At 48.0% G+C, this 17,916-nt stretch overlaps 1 protein-coding gene and 1 non-coding gene across 2 annotated transcripts in view; one reads left to right on the forward strand and one right to left on the reverse strand.

Annotated features, from left to right (window-relative positions):
* Positions 1 to 17,916, reverse strand: part of LOC144172655 (SH2 domain-containing protein 4A-like) — a 488,768-nt gene that overhangs the window by 121,397 nt on the left and 349,455 nt on the right. Inside the window, exon 3 of the mRNA XM_077701295.1 lies at positions 6,921 to 6,980. The gene's annotated coding sequence lies outside the window, so the exon portion shown is untranslated. The remainder of the gene's footprint in view (positions 1 to 6,920; positions 6,981 to 17,916) is intronic.
* Positions 2,827 to 2,897, forward strand: Trnag-gcc (transfer RNA glycine (anticodon GCC)). The gene has a single exon. It is a non-coding gene; the product is annotated as a tRNA-Gly (tRNA).

Genomic DNA, 17,916 nt, shown 5'->3' on the forward strand with positions numbered 1-17,916 from the left:
GCAAATAACTGTAAGACCTATTAAGCCCGAAGCACAGTATTTTTTAGAAATAAGCTGCGGTCTGAGCTTCATATCCACCCAAACTGTCGGCGGCCGTTTTATGCAACGCACAACAACGTCGCTTTTTCGTACAATGGGGCACTCAAGGCTCTGGCTTTAAAATTTTCAAGTTTCGCGCTCCATGACGTCAGTAGTGATGTCCTGGGTAGAGTGAACATAATCCTGGATGTAGAAAACGGGACACGCCGGCGGGGGGGGGGGGGAGAGCCGGTTTACCAAAGACAAGAGATTAACGTTTGAAGAAAATATTTATTTTCTTTATCTTTTTAAATGTTTTTAAAATCTTTTGAAGTCTTCTTAAAGGCGTTACATTTTGCGCTAAGCCCTCACACAAAGACGAAGAAGCTCCGGTGAAGACAAAATTGCCACATTGAGGCTAAAAAAATGGCGGCCCTAGTTTTATTCACAAGCTTGTTAATCTATAAATACGTACACTATTCAGCTCATTTTTTGTTCGTAGGCTCATGTGGTCATAAAATTTAGGAAAACTTGCACAAAATATGTTTCAGCTCAACATAAAAATTTTAATTGCCAGATGTTTTAATTATTTACCTAATCAATAAAACAGTTAATACTTGCACTACCCGCGCCATTTTTTGTTAGTGCTATTATTCAGGACCGAAGTGCTATTCAGGACCGAAATAGGTACCTGAAGAGTTCCAATCTTCTAGTGTCTTTTCAATGTTTCGCTTGACAATGGTGCACTAATGAAATAATCCTTTTGAAATCGTCGTAGACAAGAAACATCAAAGCGTTCTTTGATAAGAATAAATCTAAACTTTACTCTCCTGGTAAACATATAAAAGTAATTACGGTCATATTTGTAAAATATACTTGTAGTGAGTCTGCGCACTTTTGGTTTGATCAACTTGCTGGGCGCCAATTTCGAAACTATGAAGTTCTGCGAAAACGGCACATGATTGTTTATTGGGACAAAAAGACGGCATGGCACAAGCGGCCGTTAAAAACGGGACTGTCCCTGCCAAAACAGGACGTCTGGTCACCCTAGTCATGGAGGAATACTAAAAATGCAGTTTTCAGTCTATGAACTGCCCGTTACAATTACAATCCAAGTGACGCAATCAAAGGTAAGTAGAGACGCCACTACAATCGCCCAGTGATGTTCCTTGACGGTGGTTTTGGTAGCGGCCACTAATCGCAAAAACAAGTTCTTCTAAAGTCATAGGGCCCCGGCCAAAAAGTGGCTCGTGATTCGCCCCTGCTTCATTATAACGTAGACTCTTTGTCAAAAATTTGGGTTAGAATTTGTTCTCATTGTTATTGAGGAAAACCAGATTTGTTAGTAAGCTAAACTTGCATCTTGTCTTCCTTGTCCCTCTAAAGTAAAATGTTTAAACATTTTAAAATTGTTTTTTAAACATTTGCGCATGCGCAAATGTTACTTTAGCATATAACTTAAGCAGGCGCAAGCATATATTAATGCGAAGATGAATTACATCACTGTACTAACTTAGGAAATACCATGGGAACTGGGAAAACATGTTAAGCCAGGTGTTCTTCATTTACTCTCGTTACAAATAAAATTTCGGAAACATTTGTTACTTCATATATATTAATATGAGTTATCCCGAGATAAGCAACCAATTTAAAATTATAAGGCTTGGATAAATTGTGGGAGTACTGAAAACAAGTTCCAGTACCACTTCACTTGTGCTAGAATTCGTTTTTAGGAATTCTAGCCGCAGGGCAAACTTTCGAATTAAAAAAAAAAAAAAAAAAAAGGAATTCGTGGTGAGTAATCGCTCGACACAAAACCCAGTTTGATCATTTTACTGGCGTGCGATGTATTGTAGAAGTTGTGAAACTACGTTTGAGCCATATGTAATTAATTTACTCCAGCTTGCCGGCGATACCAGTACGGGCCAAGAGCCGCACGTATACGACACACTTATCAAGGTGATTCAAAGTTAATATATGCTCTTTTTCTATGACCCGCACTCTCCTTGGCTTTCCCGACTCTAGCACTACATCCACGCCTTCCTAACTATTGCTGTGGACTTTTCCAAAGGGCGTATTTCGTATTCCTGGCCCACCAGCCTATCCTCTCGTTATGTTTAGCCCTTTCTCTACCACTCCTGCCTTGCTGTGTCATCGCAAAAGCGAGCCTTTATTACCTTATAGAAGTTCATCTACATCGCCGGAGTCAGCAGTTTCAAAATTGGGGTTGCCCTTCAGATTCGCAAAAAATAAAAATAGAGAAATGTTAAGCACTGATTTTCACCATTTATGTGTCGGTCTGCTTTGCAGCTGCAAAAAAGAATGAAGCTTAGAAAACAGGAGAAAAGAAGGAATACTTCCCGGAATATAACAACACGGAGGTAAAAACGGAGAACTGGGCCTGCTACCCTAACCTGTATACCCCTATTTAAACGAAAACGAATAAAAAGTTCTAGTTCGCTCCTAGTGCACGAATTAGGTTAGTAGACTGTATCAGTGCTCTCGGAACAGCCCGAGTGTGGCGAACATGGTTGCGCGGCCAGCTAATAAAACGACATTTACGGAAAAACCACGTCAGCACTTGCGGAATGTAGAGGAAAAGTGTATAAAAGTGTTGGAAATGAGTGGTACACTAGGTTTTTTGAAGGCCGATCTCCTGACACCCATGCCAGCTGTATAGCCTCATTCACAATTCTGTAATTCAGAGTGAGAATGGCTACAGTACACGAAATGCACGAAGCCCTGCAGTGACCTCCATTCGGAGTAGCTTAATTTCCACACGGCCTCACGAAGCCGGCTTCCTCGCTAGCGTCGGTGGTTCAGTGGTAGAATACTCGCCTGCCACGCGGGTGGCCCGGGTTCGATTCCCGGCCGACGCAGTTTTTTTTTTTTTTGGCTTCAACTTTTTTTTTTTTGTACAAGTGGCAGGACTAGTAATGTAGCACTGCATTGAAAAATGCGAATGGTATACAGCTTACTGTCACCTAAGAACGAGTACCTGTTGGGTTGAAAGGTTCTGTTTCACCGCCTCGCAGCCAAAGTAAACAAAACAGCCGCTGAAACTGAACTGGAACGAAAGCAGTTGTCGCAGCGCCTTAGCCATCACATCTGAAGCTCTCCGGAGGAACCGTGAAAGGCGTTCAAAATAGCACCAAGCTGAGCTGACGCCCATTTCAACAGCATCTGAGTTGACGTCCATTTCAACAGCATCTGTTTAGAGCAAGGCAGTAGTAATGTGTATGATTGGCGGAACTGGCCAAGAATTTCATTATCCCAGCGTCGGTTTTATTCCAGCTGTGCACCATTTTCTCTCCGGGAACACTAAGCTCTGCTTTGCACTTTTGTGTCCTGCTGGCCGCGTGTACCAAGCGCGGTGCCGCTCCGCCTAAAACTATAAGGGTTGAAGCCACTCACTTCGAGCCAACTTTACGTTTTTTCACCCCTCATTCTGTTCGTCTTTTTGAAAACAAAACATCAAATGGGTATTCACGTTATGTGTCACGAGTTTCAGCTTCACCTGTATGTGTACGGGGTCATGGAAAACAAAAAATGTAAAAAAAAAAAGTTTTGATGATCATGTCCGGCTTAAGCCTTGGTATTTCTACAATCACTCAGATGCGAAAAAGAGGACGTTCACATTACGTAAACGTAATTATTGGGTGCGCAAACGCGGCCACACCCACGCCCACCACCAAACAATACGACTTCAGTCCTTCCCTTCCTGGGCTGACGGAGACCAAGCGTTGCAACGTGGGTGTGACTGGCGAGTCACATATCGTACTCTTCATGCCGGTGAGAGCCCAAGAAAGAGTGTTGGTCTAAGTGGAAGGATCGATGTATGAATAATATTCCGGTCTTTTCGCTTATCTGTTACAGCGCCGCCGGCGCCAGTGGTCATGGGACCCATGCGACAACGTCGGTCCAGGTGGACAACGCGAAATCGGCGGGTTAATGTAATCGCTTACGTGTAAGAAAAATTTAGTGGAAATTACGGACTGCTGCTGACTGACCAGGCGTCGCCGAAGACGATGGTGACAACTGTGGTAGTAATTGGTTGAAATTTAGCATCTTGGACACGGACGACAATGACCACAATGATTTACATTGTTCTGGCTGCTGACTGTCCGCGCATCGATGAACGCGACGAAGACAGTTGCGATGGTTTCTAGAAGGACGGCAAGTTGGTCTAGTTGGTTTACACCTAGCTAGTCGACGTTAGACGTCGATGGCAGTGACGGCGACCATTCAGTGCCGACAAAAAAGATTTAGGAAGGGTTGTGGCCACAACCGATGAAGCGGTAAAACAGGTGCGTCCTGACAGAAATCTTGCATGAACTCATGAACCCGCCGGGGTGGCTCAGTGGGTGAGGCACTGTTCTGCTGCACTAGGACGCGGTTTCTAGCCGGCGGTTTTGCGGATGGAGGTGAAAACAAAAACGCCTGTGGGCCGAGATTTCTGCGCAGGATGAAGATCCCGAAGGATTATAAGTTATTCTGTAATCCGCTAACGCGGCACCCCTCATAGACCACGTGCATCTTATGTGCGCGAAGTTACAGTTAAAAAAAAAAAAACGGAACCGTGCGCGTGTCAAGCATACGTCTTCTCCCCTGAGCAACCCCATCTGTTTTTGTTCCTTACGTTTCACACAGATGTATGCGGCTGCGTTTTACCGGGACATCGTATTTTTGCTAATTGCAGTGAAAATTCCACGTACGTTCCCGTTTTGTTTTAGTGTGGGTCGAGATTGCATTTCAGGAACCCCGAAGCACATAACCACTTTTAGAAACCGCTGTTTTAAAATTACTTAACTTTCTTTGAACTACGTCAAACTTCTTGGCCAATCTCCTAGTGGGCATGAGCCACCAGAGTGTTCCGCTATGAGGGCAAGATAGAGATAGAGAAAATAAAATCATGCACCCCTCCGTCTAACAACGACGATGGTTGAACGCGCAGCGTTCTCGTGAAGAATTCTTTGGTTGGCGAATCCCACACTGCGAGTATGTGCTGCTGTGGAGGTATACGCACCCCTTTTCTAGGATACCCACAGCAACTCTCGGGTGTGCACTCCGTAGGTCTAACGTTTGGGTTTGGGGTGTACGGCGCGAATCGATACTTGCTGCTTGGCGCGCATTCCGACCAAGCCGAAATGGAGCAATTGGATAGACGTTGGCTTCATGACGCGAGGGACACAAGTTCGATTCCGGACACGGACGCGTTTTTTTTTTTCTTTCACTTCACCCACGATCATTTACCGTGATGATGATGATGATTGCTATTGTTCTCCCCTTTGTAGCGGGGTGATGACGTCATCTTACCAAAAAGGACTAATATACCTATGTTTTATACTCTTGGTTTAATACTAGCGCTGCTTAGGGCAGGCACAAAAAGCTTATTAGGCACAAAATACCTTTTTTTTTTTCCTGTTACAGGTGGTAACTGTTCTAGGCAATGTTCCCCTCTCTGATTTTCGTCCACCAGCATTCTAATCTTCTTTTCCTCGCCTCGACAGCCTTTAAGTTAACTTCCCCATCATCGTCAGAGAAAGTTGGCTTCCCTGCAGGGCGTATTGGCGTACAACGACATCAGTGAGGACAATAAAGCTTCGCTTTAATAACCGCCCTCTCGAAGGTTTGTGTCCAAATACCCGCATTGAAGTCGATTTTGTTTCACATTCAACTCCATCATGTTCTCATTCATAAAGTTAGCTTTCTATCATTATGACCATGCTTACAGTGAAGCACCCTTGACAGGCTTTCAACGCACACGCGGGCCCGAAACGCTTGGCCGTCTGCCATTAACCGCTGTCGCTGCAAAAGAGAGAGCGACGTCGAGACCCACTAGAAAGACGGTACGTGGGCCTTATCTGGTGTGCCGACAAAGGAGATCGCACACGAAGCCGAGTCAGCCCACACGGCCCGGAGAAACAAATCCGGGCCAGCAGGTCACACCTTGAACACAAACCCGTCGTCGGCTGCGGGTCAAAGTCACGCCCAACGGGGGGCCCGAGTCACGGCCGAACCGGAGGTGACACCCCTGACAGCTGCGCAGAGCGTTCGCCACTCTGCTCGCTCTCCCTCTTGTCGCAACCGCTCCTACCCTCTGTTTTCATCTTTGTTTTACTGTCTCCACGTCTTGCTTACCCAGCCCCGTCTTCAAGACAACGAAGCGCAGCTGTAGGCAATGGCGCCGGGATGAACCACGAAGTCGCACGGCCTATTACGACGTAAGCAGCTTTCGGGACCGTTTGCACACGCTGGCGTGCACCTGAGTAAAGAGCTTACACAGAATGATTCCGACTTTCTACGCTATAGTCTTTAGGGGAAAATTGAAACTGAACGCGGGGCTTGTGTGGCGGGTTGACACAATCAATCAATCAATCAATCAATCAATCAATCAATCAATCAATCAATCAATCAATCAATCAATAAATCAATCAATCAATCAATCAATCAATCAATCAATCAATCAATAAATCAATCAATCAATCAATCAATCAATCAATCAATCAATAAATCAATAAATCAATAAATCAATAAATAAATCAATCAATAAATCAATCAATCAATCAATCAATCAATAAATCATACAGACTGCTTCTTTGCTGTGAATACTAGGTTAGTCTGTGGCGTTTTAAGTTGCAAGCGTTCATTGTTGTAGGTGGTAATCTATAACCTGCTGTAATCTCTAGTGCCTCGCTGGTCTTGCCGTAATACCCACAAGTTCACTTCCTTAAACGAAAAATAGTTTGCCTGAAGGTGACGCCTTTTGGGGCGCATTTGGTTTCTACACGCAGATAAGTACAGACTACGAATTGCGATGAGCTTGAAAGCGGCTTCAGCAAATGTGGAGGTCCCATTATGAGAGGACGTCCCTAACCTAAACCGATGCAGTTCAGACTTACGCTGTGTTGATCTCGACTGTTGCTGGTTGAGAAGAAGTCACTGGACCAACGGATCCACCCCTGCAAAAACAAACAAAAACGAAATAAGCGTGAGTATTTTAACTCTATTATTCGTGTGTTTAAAAAGTTTCACTATATTCGGCGTAAAGCATTTTTTTTTCACCTGTTCTCATTAAAGATTTTATTCATTCACTCATTCCACCTGCTCGTTTCCGCTCAGGTGGGAAATAACTGCGCTTTGCGTGGGATCGCATATTTTCGCGGTGCCGAGTAAACCTCCAAATGTTCCCCTTATTTTAGGAGGAAACATGATATATCTAGCCTTGTTTTTTTTTTCGGGCCTCCATACGACCAGTCTAAGGCTTTGCGCAGCGATTTCGTTTCAAAGGCGATGCAGTTTGTACACAGCGTCCGATTCAGGAGCACACATGCAGTGTTCGTGAGCAACATCGCAGAGTCGCATACTTATTATTGCCGCGTTGTCAACACTGTCGAGGGTTATATTCCCGGTAGAAAAGAAAAGAAAAAAAAAAAACAGAAAGCACATTAAACGTAAATTTTCCTTAGCCGATTCGTCATGTCATTTAATTTTACTTTTCATGAAGACGAATCAGTATGAACGGTCAGAAAAAAGTGCATTGTTACCAAAATTTTGAACAGCGCTTGAATAGGCCAGGAGCGAAAACATGGCATTTCATGCGTGATAAATACTAAAAGAAAAAACCAATACCAAGTGGAACCATCACCTGAATCCCAACTTGGTACTAAATCTTGTTTCCAAACTTAGACCCTCCCTTGACCCCAGCAGGGCGACTTTAGACTTGGACTAACGCGTGCTGAACGTTTATGCCGCCCTGGAGGTTCCATCCCCTCTTTTTAACCACTCGTTATGAGCAATGGGAGGCTGCGCTGGGTAGCTCGGTCCCGGGCGTTCCACTGGCATGGTGGAACGAGCTGCCATGGTCGCCGCAGACCTCCAAACGGCGGCCACCACGCTTCCCTAACCCCTGCCTCTCGATAATTTTTTTTCTCTCTTCCTCTCATTAGGCTAATGCAGTGAGCGTTAGCGTGTGTATTAGGAACTATCTATGCCGGCTTTTGTCAAGCCTACTATCACAACGCGACGGCTTAATATGTAGTCAACGTGAACGCCTCCATAGACAAAAAGCTGCCCTTGTGTGCGAAAACCTTCCAAAGGAGTTACCAGCCGCCCCCCACTCCAGCTTTCCGACTTTACTGTACCATTAACCGGTACTTTCCCGCGCTGCTGCTACCGGCGCACCTTCGCCAGAGCAAGGCATAAGCCTTCTCGACCGCGACTGACATCCGCGTCATATATGTCATATAATGCTAAAACTCCTAGGTGAATCACAAATACACGGACGAATTCAAGGACGCTTCCACTGTAGCGACGAGGGTTCGAGCCCTGAGGTTCGAACCCGATTGCAACGGTAGCTCTCCAAGACGATCTGTCGCACGATTTGCCGAGCCAGCTGCGAGTGTCTCAATCCCGCCCCCCGTTGCCTCGGGCGGCCGTGGAGCCACTGCTGCAGCTGTCTCCGGGTGTCCCTGTGGGCTCCCTCAACGTCAGCACGCCATGTCACTTTATTTTTAGGTCGTATACTTTCAAAGTGGCACCGCACTGCTGCACGGCGGCGCCTTGGGAGCCGCGCTTCGAGGTGCGTGCCTGGCGGCCGCGGAGGGACCGAAAACGAGGCCACGAGGGCTTGCACTCCGCGGAAGACGCCATCCTCGCCACTTCGTCAAATCATGTGCCCTTCGCACTACATTCGAACTGTGAGGCACGAATTGCAAAGAAGACACACGCTCCCAGAGCCTTTCTGCGAATTGTGCACGCCCGTTCGCAATTAGCGCGCACGCCGAGCGGCACCGGCCTCTGTCGAGAAATGAGAACTGGTGGGCTTCTGTAAGCAGGCGCGAGCATGCCACCTTGAGAGTCGACGTAGAAGTCATGGAAGGCACGCACCGAAAAGGTTAAGTTGTCGCTCCGTGTTAACGTAATGCTGCTCCAGTACTTTCTTTTTCAGTCACGTAACATTGCTTGGATCTGGTACACATGCTTGCGGCAGATCCCGACCTCTTGACTCGTTTGATCTCGTGACTCGTTGGACCTTCTGGCCAATGCGAACCTCTTGACGCGGCAAAATTTAGTCAAAAGATCCTACGAGTAAAGAAGTACGGTCTTGGACCTCCTGACCCGTAGGATTTCCCGACACAGCTGAGGCAAGTCAAGAGACCCAAGGGGTGCCTTGAGGGGCTTCACCTCGGGGCGAACAAGCAGACAGTAGCAGGCACAGCTTTCTCTTTTCTTCTTTTTTTTTCTCTTTTTGACAGTGGGCTTGGTTTCTTTTAGCCATTTTTTTTTCGCGAGCTGTTTAATCAACATATTTTTATAGGACTGAGAAGAGGCCGGTTGGTATGTACACAAGTATTCTCTTGTCAACAGCGCAAAAAACACGCAAGAATACACCATCGTTATATACACGGTGTGCCAATTTCGCGTCAAAATTTGTCAAACGCAGTGCTTTGCTTCTTGTTGAGCTAGTACTTCAGGAAAAATGGAGCGCCATTCCAGGGAAGTTGTTGTTACCATTCTTAGACACTTTTTCAAAAGCCGTTTAACCAGCACCATTTGATCAAAAGGAAGAGGGAGAATTCTCGATTCACTGAAGCCGTTTCACCAACTGCCTTTTCCCTAAAGCTTTCAGGGCCATGAAACATCGTTATTATTACATATATCGCTTGCACCGTTAAGGTTTTGGCTTGCCTAAATTCTGTAAGTTCTATTCTCTTCGTATTTCTTGATAATTTTACCTTTGTCTGACGGGACGCCTCCTGTAAGACTTAACGTAAGTTAGCTAACTTAAACGCATTTCCCAAACGTAACCTCAACTTTTAACATATATCTTTGTCGTACCTATAATCTCCCCATATATAGATTAATAACGCGCCATCATGTTACCCAACGGAACAAAATCTGACGTTGAAACTTGCTCAAATGAATGTGACGCAACAACTCGTCGCTGTTATATGCCTGAACTTGATGGCGTATGGAGAAGAAGACCTGGCTAAAGAGAGTGCGTAGCTTTTACGGAAACAAACCAGGCAACAAATTTAGATCGAATCGTGTTCGATGAAACGGCTATGAGACGGCGCTTTGTAAAATTGTGTTCTATGCAACGGCCGCGAGTGAAAACCGGGCAGTTGCAATGAGACTCGAGCGACTTGTCCCTGGTGTATTTTTTCGTTCATTTTGGCAAGTTCAAATTTGTAAAGGTAATTCCAGCGAGTAGATCAGTGGACAACAGTTGATCTGGCAGAAACTCTCAGGATGTGACGGTAAAAACTTGTCCCGCTTAGTCCTATCCCATTTGTTTCACTAAATGACAATAATGGTGATACTTATACTGAAAATAATGAAGCAATAATTCGAATTCAATAACCCAAGGCTGATAAAAAAATTAACACAAACTTAGAGATACCTTCAACAAAAATCAAAGTAAAAAGTTCGCTGAAATGGTGCCGTTTATAACGTGCGCATCTAGCCCTGGTTGCGCCCCGATGAGAGTATGGCTTCAACATTTGGAAGCGCAAGCTCATATACCGGAGGTGAGGGTTCTCTTGTATCTGTTTCATAACGACTGTTGTTTTACCTCAACGGCCTCCTTCTTCTACATACCTCGAGGTGCAGGGTTGGATCTCATGACTAACTGGATATTATCACTTGACCCAGAGCGGACATTTTGATCAATTGGATCTTTCTACTCTTCGGACCTCCTGACCTATATCGGACGTCTTGGCTCATTCAATCTTTTGACTTCGCTGTCTCAAGACTACTGGATTTTTTGCCTTCTTCTATATCTTGGTTTCCCTGCCTATGTCATCATAATACATCCGTACTATTCGTCATACCTGTACGAAGAAGTTGTGAGCGCTATCCATCGGAATGCCACGGAAAGGAGGGAACTACAGATTACCTTCCCTGCGCATCTCCATTAAATTAACTGATGACTGCTTGCTACACGCGCGAAATCCCCCCTCCTACTTTCCTTCGCTGTGGGCCTTGCTTTGTAGCTCCTTCCCTTACCCGATTAACCGGTTCGTCACGCCACCACGAAATCAATCTCCCGACGCCGCCAGCCACCCGTCCTGACGAAAACTCGTAAGGGCGCGCGATCATCGCCCGTCGCTACGAGTGCTTATGTTAGGGACGCCCCGCCGCTTTCGAAAGTGTTTGACCCCAGAGAACACTTTCTTCGTCGCAGGGCTGCCGCGCTCGGATGAAGCGGTGAAGAAACAATGACCCGGCAGACCCGCTTCCTCACGAACTGCGTCACGCGCATGACGGGCATGGGGGGGGGGGGGCCTAAGCACCACGCCGTCGGCCAAGGAGGCAACGCAGCGAAGCGCCAAATCTGCGAGGCGTTCAACCGCATAGAGACGAAGGCTCGGAAGCGATGACGATGGGACTCCCGGCGCAGGGATTGTCGGGCTTGCGCTTTTCGAACAAATAAATTATGCGACGACAGAATGCGACATAGTTCATCGTGGAACAGCGGCCATCTCCCCGTCCACACGCGATGCTTCGTGATTCGTTCCGGCAATTGCGCGATTCGGCAATTGTTGATGCTGAGCAAATGACTCCTCATCACAGATCACGATCGGCTCATCACTTCAAGGAACGGATGCGAAAACTTGGAGCAGGAGTTGAAGCGTATGCGTTCCTCGTTGTTTATTCAGGCTTCGAGATTGTCATTTTCGGTAATGAACAGTTCGCGCATGTTTTTACCCAGCTCACGCGAACGCAGGTACACGGTGTCTAGGGGGCACCCGAACGAGGGTGTCTAGGGGGCACCCGATCAAGGCAACATGTCACCCGAACGTGCCATGTTGCCTTGATGGTATCTTTCCATGGTTCACTTAGAACTCATGGCGAAAGAGTATTAGGAATCCCCTGGCCCATTTGTAAAGAAAATCTCGTGGTTTAGAAGAGGGCACGCATATCTTTCTGAATGCGCAGCATTTATCTACAAGCGACCTTCGGATGCGTTAAGGAGTTGGTCGTGCATACGAGATATGGATGTATACTGCACTAGGAGTTATGAAAGCAGTTGAATACGCAAATAAAAATCCCGGGCCATCTACACTAACGTGAAACCTGGGGAGGGGCGAAGCATGCAGTGTTAAGTGTATTCAAAGATTGTAAGTCTCTCTCTTGCGACACGGCGCGCGCTGATTGGGCGCTGGAGAAGCGCCGGTGGGAGGAGCAATCACGCGCTTGGTAATTTAAGCAATTAAATGAGAGACAAACTGGCCGCAAGTTCTCTTCGTGTCACACGCCGCAGCGTGCTAAGAAGTATGCTAAGAAGTATGTGCGAGGCGTTGCGAAAACGAGTGCCCTGGTGTATTCTTTTAGTACGCGTTTTTGCCCGTGAAGATGAAACGTTCTAGCGCGAGGAGTTGGAAAACGAGTGTTTCGGTGTTTTAGTACCGTGACCATGGGCGTCGGAACAGGGGGAGCAGGGGGAGCGACGGCTCCCCCTACTGTACAAAGGGGGGTGCACGGCTCCCCCCAGTCAAAGAGCATCCATAGACTTGGTTTATTCCCAGAAGGTCTTAACGATCAGACGAAATTCGCTTCAAATCGCGGCCATCCGCCGTCCACCACCGGCGCTTAACCCTCGGTAGCCACGCGCCTACCGCGGGTACCCGGACAACATTTTGGAGCCGGTCCCCCAGGCCGAGCGAGTCACTGAACGGCGGAGGGCCATGCTAACGCGGGGCCCGGAGAAGGAAGTAGCCTTGAGTTCCCCAGGCTCAACATGAAGTAAAACCGATCGACACCCTTACGTCGCAGCGGTGAGCCGGCAGTTTGTCGAGGACGGTGTGTCGAGGACGGTGCGCAACGAGCGGCTCCCACACGTTCGAGTCGAAAGGTGTATCGAAAGATGATCTGGCATTTTGCGCTACCTCTGTAAGTTGTCTGTTACTGTTTTTATATGTTTCGAGAGCGTGCAGTGCTTTTTTGTACCGCTATACATGAAACATATTGAACTGTGCGTGCTACCGTCGCCTTGTAGAGGGTGCAAAAGCCGTCAGAACACTAACGGGATTTTTTACTGCTCTCCAGCATCTGGGATGTTGGATAAAAATTTGATTGGATTTTGTATCGTACATTTAGTTAGTCATGTCATTTGGAATACTGCGCATGTGTGAGTCCTCAAGGAAAATTCATGGTGATGATGATGATGATGATGATGATGATGTGGCGATGATGATGATGATAGCATCTATGGTAGGATTTTTTTGCTCCTCCAGTCAAAAAATAGTCCCGGAACCTCTGACCGTGACTACATGAGACGACAGGAGACGCCGACAACCACAAAATATGACAGATAGGTGTAAATTGGACTTAAAGGAGCCATGAAGAGAAAACAAAAGTTTGTTTTATTCGAAAGATTAGGTGTTTCATAGTACCCTAAGCGCTTTCCCGGAAGTAAATGAAGCTTTATTCACTGCGGGGATGTCGCCCTCCCTCGACGATTTGCCCGTACTACATGGGCATTTCAAAACGTAGCAACAAAATTTCATTGTAAAGTACTCGAACAAACTGAAGTTTTCAGTGGTTGTCAACTGGAAACGAGCTCCTAACAATAGCAGCAAGCCAACACCATTCCGAAACTGCGACGACTGTCACTATCTCGTTGCTGCTTGCTGCTCCTTACTCCCCTCGTTTCTATTTTTACCTTTGCTGGTTGGCGATATGACGGCCACCCTCCTGTGAAGGGATTACGATACCAAGCAAGGTCGCGGCTGTGCGTGCTGGGACGGTTCGTTGGCCCCGAAGAACCTCGAACCCGAAAATTCGTCTGCGCAACGGTGGTGACGGCGAGATGTCGAGTTCGGCTGGCGGTAGTTTCGTACGCATTGGTGTACACGCTTGCGTGTTTATTCGGAACTTCAACCGTTTACTCCACCGTTCTTAGTGTCATAAAAGGAATGTGCAGTATGTTTAACGGGCATATAGCTCACTATGCAAACTAATAAGCCCTCCCTAACTTGCGTTTGCTTTTGCCGGCCTCCGCCAATCGCAGAGCATTCTCGTGTGGCATCATAGCTTCTGTTGCGGGAAATGAGCTGGTGGGTCGCATGGTCATTCCCTTTTTTCCTAATTATGTAGCTTATTTGAGCGAAGTTTGTGTTAAAAGTGGTCTCACTATGGTTCTAACGAGGCAATCTTTCGAATGAACCAAACTTGTGTTTTCTCTTCATGGCTCCTTTAACTAACTCAAAGTATAGCGAGCTCGGATAGCTTAATAGGCCGTGAGCGCCGTTCTCCATCCCTCCACTTTTATTGCATAAAATCAACTTCAAAATCACCACATCTGGTGCCGTGTCTTTACGTTTTGGGGGAGTTCGATAGCTGGTGCGGCGCTGGAAGGAAGGGAGCAAGGCAAATCGGTGAGGCCAACGCGCGAGCTGTAGGGAAGGTTGGGTCATTTGCGGAAAGGGATTACATGTGCCTCACATGCTAATTATTCTTCGCAGCGAATACGAAAAAGCGGTAAAAACATCGAGCAGAAATTCCGACACTTATCACCTCTGCAATGCAAAACGTTTGTGAGGCTAAGTGCTGAGCAGCGGGTGTCCGTCGAAGCAAGAACTAAGGAAGGTCACGCGAAAGAGCCCGAATAATTGAAGCGTTGGGGCGGCAAGTTAACGCCTACTGCCTTGCGAGCATCATCTGAGTTTCGGGCGGTAACTCGTTAGCATTCGGAGGGTCAACCTTCGCGACGGAACTTTACCGTGTTCTTTCACGATGACTGTACGGAATGGGATATAAAAGCAAACAGCGAATAAAAAGTGTGAGAGTGGCCACTTTGCCGGGGCTAGAATTTAACGATATCCGACCGGTATTAAAAAGAGAAACGAACACACACAAAACGAGGAAAAAAGAGCGAGCAAACGTCCCACCGATCTAAAAGCACTGAACGTTACGCGATCATTAATCATCATCATCATAAGGCGTTGCCGCTGTCATCATCGCCATCATCAGCCTATTTATGACCATTCTTTGGCCCCGAATTTATTTCTCTCATACTTCTATCGCGTTATCTCTCTTCGTCTACCTGTAGCCCCGTCCCCCGGTGGTAGCCGTTCCGTCAGTCAGATTTCCCACCGATTGTCAGTCTTTGCAGTGCCTGCCCGGCCCAACTCCACTTCTACCTCTTACTATGAGTCGAGATGTCTCCCATTCGACTTGGACCAAATAAAGTTCTCTCTCTCTCTCTCTCTCTCTCTCTCTCTCTCTCTCTCTCTCTCTCTCTCTCTCTCTCTCTCTCTCTCTCTCTCTCTCTCTCTCTCTCTCTCTCTCTCTCTCTCTATCTATCTATCTATCTATCTATCTATCTCTCTCTCTCTCTCTCTCTCTCTCTCTCTCTCTCTCTCTATTCCAGTTTGTTCACTAATCCACGATGCTCGTTTCCTATCCCTAAACAGCGTCACTTCCACCATCCTTGTTTCCATGGCTCGTCGGGCTGACTTAAATTTTCTTAGCCTGATTTCCTCCTCGTGGTATGGCCGAGCACTGACCCCTTATCCAACATTGTAGTCCAGGAATATAAGTAATGGTTATTGAAATAAAAGAACTACCTACGAATAAAAAACCCCATACAGAACAAGGGAAAAAACAAAAACTCCCACCTCCCCTCGCGGGAACCCCTATGCGACACATAGGCGGAGCGGCGAAGGGACCGCGTTTTATAGCGCGCATAACGTTGAGGGGACTGCGTAAGCCGGTCCCAGTCGATGACGACGCTGGCGTACTTGTAAAGTGGCGTGGACTCTAGGTGTTTGAGCCAAGCGTGGATGTTGCTTCGCCGGAGAACGGCACAACGGTTATACGCGCAGCGCGCCCGAAGGAGAGGAAACCGCGGAAGAGAGAGTACTGCACATGCGCTGGCCCCAGCGCGTCTGCCGCGGCTATGACGCAACACAATCCAACACAATCCACTTTAATCCAATCCAAGCCAAGCCAAGCCAAGCCAATCCAATTCAATCGAATCCAATCCAATGCCCCTCGCGAGAGAGTGTTCGCTATCGGAGAGGAGAGGGGGTGAGCGGCGGAGAGCGCAGCTGGCGCGGCGAGGAGAATGGGGGAGGGGTGGACAACGCCGACGACGACGACGACGACGACAACGACGACGACGCCGGAGGGACAAGGCGAGTGAATAAGATGCTCTGCATCTAATAACATAGAACGACAGGATTCGCTGGAACATTTTCTGTTGGTCACCTACGCGTGGTTATAAGCTAGATCTTGACGATGTGCAAGGTTGTGCAAGGTTTTGATAGCCCTTGCATCACGGAAGCATTTCCTAGGGTACGACCAGAATTATTTGTGAACCTCCCAAATGCACGCACATGGTGACGATCCCCTGCAACCTACCCAGACAACTTCCGAATGCCCCCTCCCCCTTCGAACCATATGCTTTCCCCTTCCCGAGAGCACTGTGAGTGCGGGTTGACCAGCTCGCGGTTTGTATACCAGGAACACCCACGCAATCAGGCACAAGTAGCGGCGCTAGCCTGCGACCTTCTGAGAGAAGACACCATCACGCCCAATTTAATTCAATTTTTATTTCTACTGAAATGAACGCTTTACATCCGCTTCCTCCTTTCGACCATCGTGGGGCGTAGTTCCATTTTAGATAAGTCTCCGCACGTTTCGGCTTCATGTACACGGACGCTTCCCCGCCTCTCTGCGGTTATATGACCTGCCGATATGCTAGCTATGCATACATACCGCAAGTCGCGAAATCGCTTTGGACCCGCATTCAGCAGGCCTAAAATTCCCCTGGTACGCTTAGACAAAAGTGCACGGTGCCCCTTTCTATTATTTTTTTTTCTCCCTTGTGCGCACAGGCGGAGGATATCGCTCACTCTCACTTCTGCGCAGACACGCCGGCGGCGTTGCGGAGGAGCGCACAGCCGCATTTTCCGAGTGCGTGCGACGCCCGGCAACCAATGAACCGTGGCACTGCTGGGAGCCTCCAGGGGGTTGTTGCTCTCTCTCGCCCCCTCTCCCGCGAGCGCTTTGTTAGCGCAGCGCGGAATGTGCAATTCTGTCGCATGCTGCGAGCCGCTGGCCGACAGCCGCGCGCGCGTAGGCGGTGACGGATTCGCGAGAGGCGCTGCCAGTCCTGCAGGCAGGCATTCCTCACATTTCAAGTTACGACTGGTGACTTCTTCACATCGTTGCCGCGTGGTGTCCAAGCTATCGGCGCTTCACACGCCGAAGCGGGGACGCGGGGACGACGCCACGCGTAAAACAAAAAAAAAAAAATTACCGCGCCTTCCCGCGAGGGGAACACGAGTAAATGCAGAGCATTGGGGCCTCAGTACTGATTGAAGGCAGTGTTGCTTCCATCGCTTCTTCCGTGATGCTGGAGTAGCAGACACGAGTAAACGTGGGCACGCGCGTCAACCAAGGAAGGAAGGAGCAACGCAGTGACTGAAACACGAGCGACCGCTAGCCGCTATATTTGCAGCGCGCGCAGTAGAGGGAGAGCAGTACGGGGGGGAGAGCGCGCATGCGCAAGCAGCGCGCGCCCTTCCATGCCCCACCGCGCTGCTATCACGCACATGTTACGCCGAGACCGCGACGGAGCGAACGGGCTGACTACGACGCATGCGCGCGCCAGCTGCTGTTGAGAGAGAGGAGGGAAGGAGAGGCGCACCTGCTGCGGACGCGGAGCTGTTGACACCGTCCGACGCAGGAATAGGCGAGGCTAAGAAATGCTCTGCATTTAAAACGCCCGTGTGTCCAGATTTCGGAGCACGTTAAACATGTCCCCGGGGCTATTAATTACCCGTAGCCTCCCAGTACGGCACCCCTCATACGCCCGATTATCTTCTTGACAGGAAAGAGTGCAACGCGTTCGCCTCTCACTTGGACTATTGTGGCTTGAGCGAC

Source organism: Haemaphysalis longicornis, unplaced genomic scaffold (genome assembly GCF_048455015.1).
Source record: "Haemaphysalis longicornis isolate Haplotype H1 unplaced genomic scaffold, Haemaphysalis longicornis Haplotype H1 scaffold_25, whole genome shotgun sequence".
Classification (NCBI taxonomy): domain Eukaryota; kingdom Metazoa; phylum Arthropoda; class Arachnida; order Ixodida; family Ixodidae; genus Haemaphysalis; species Haemaphysalis longicornis.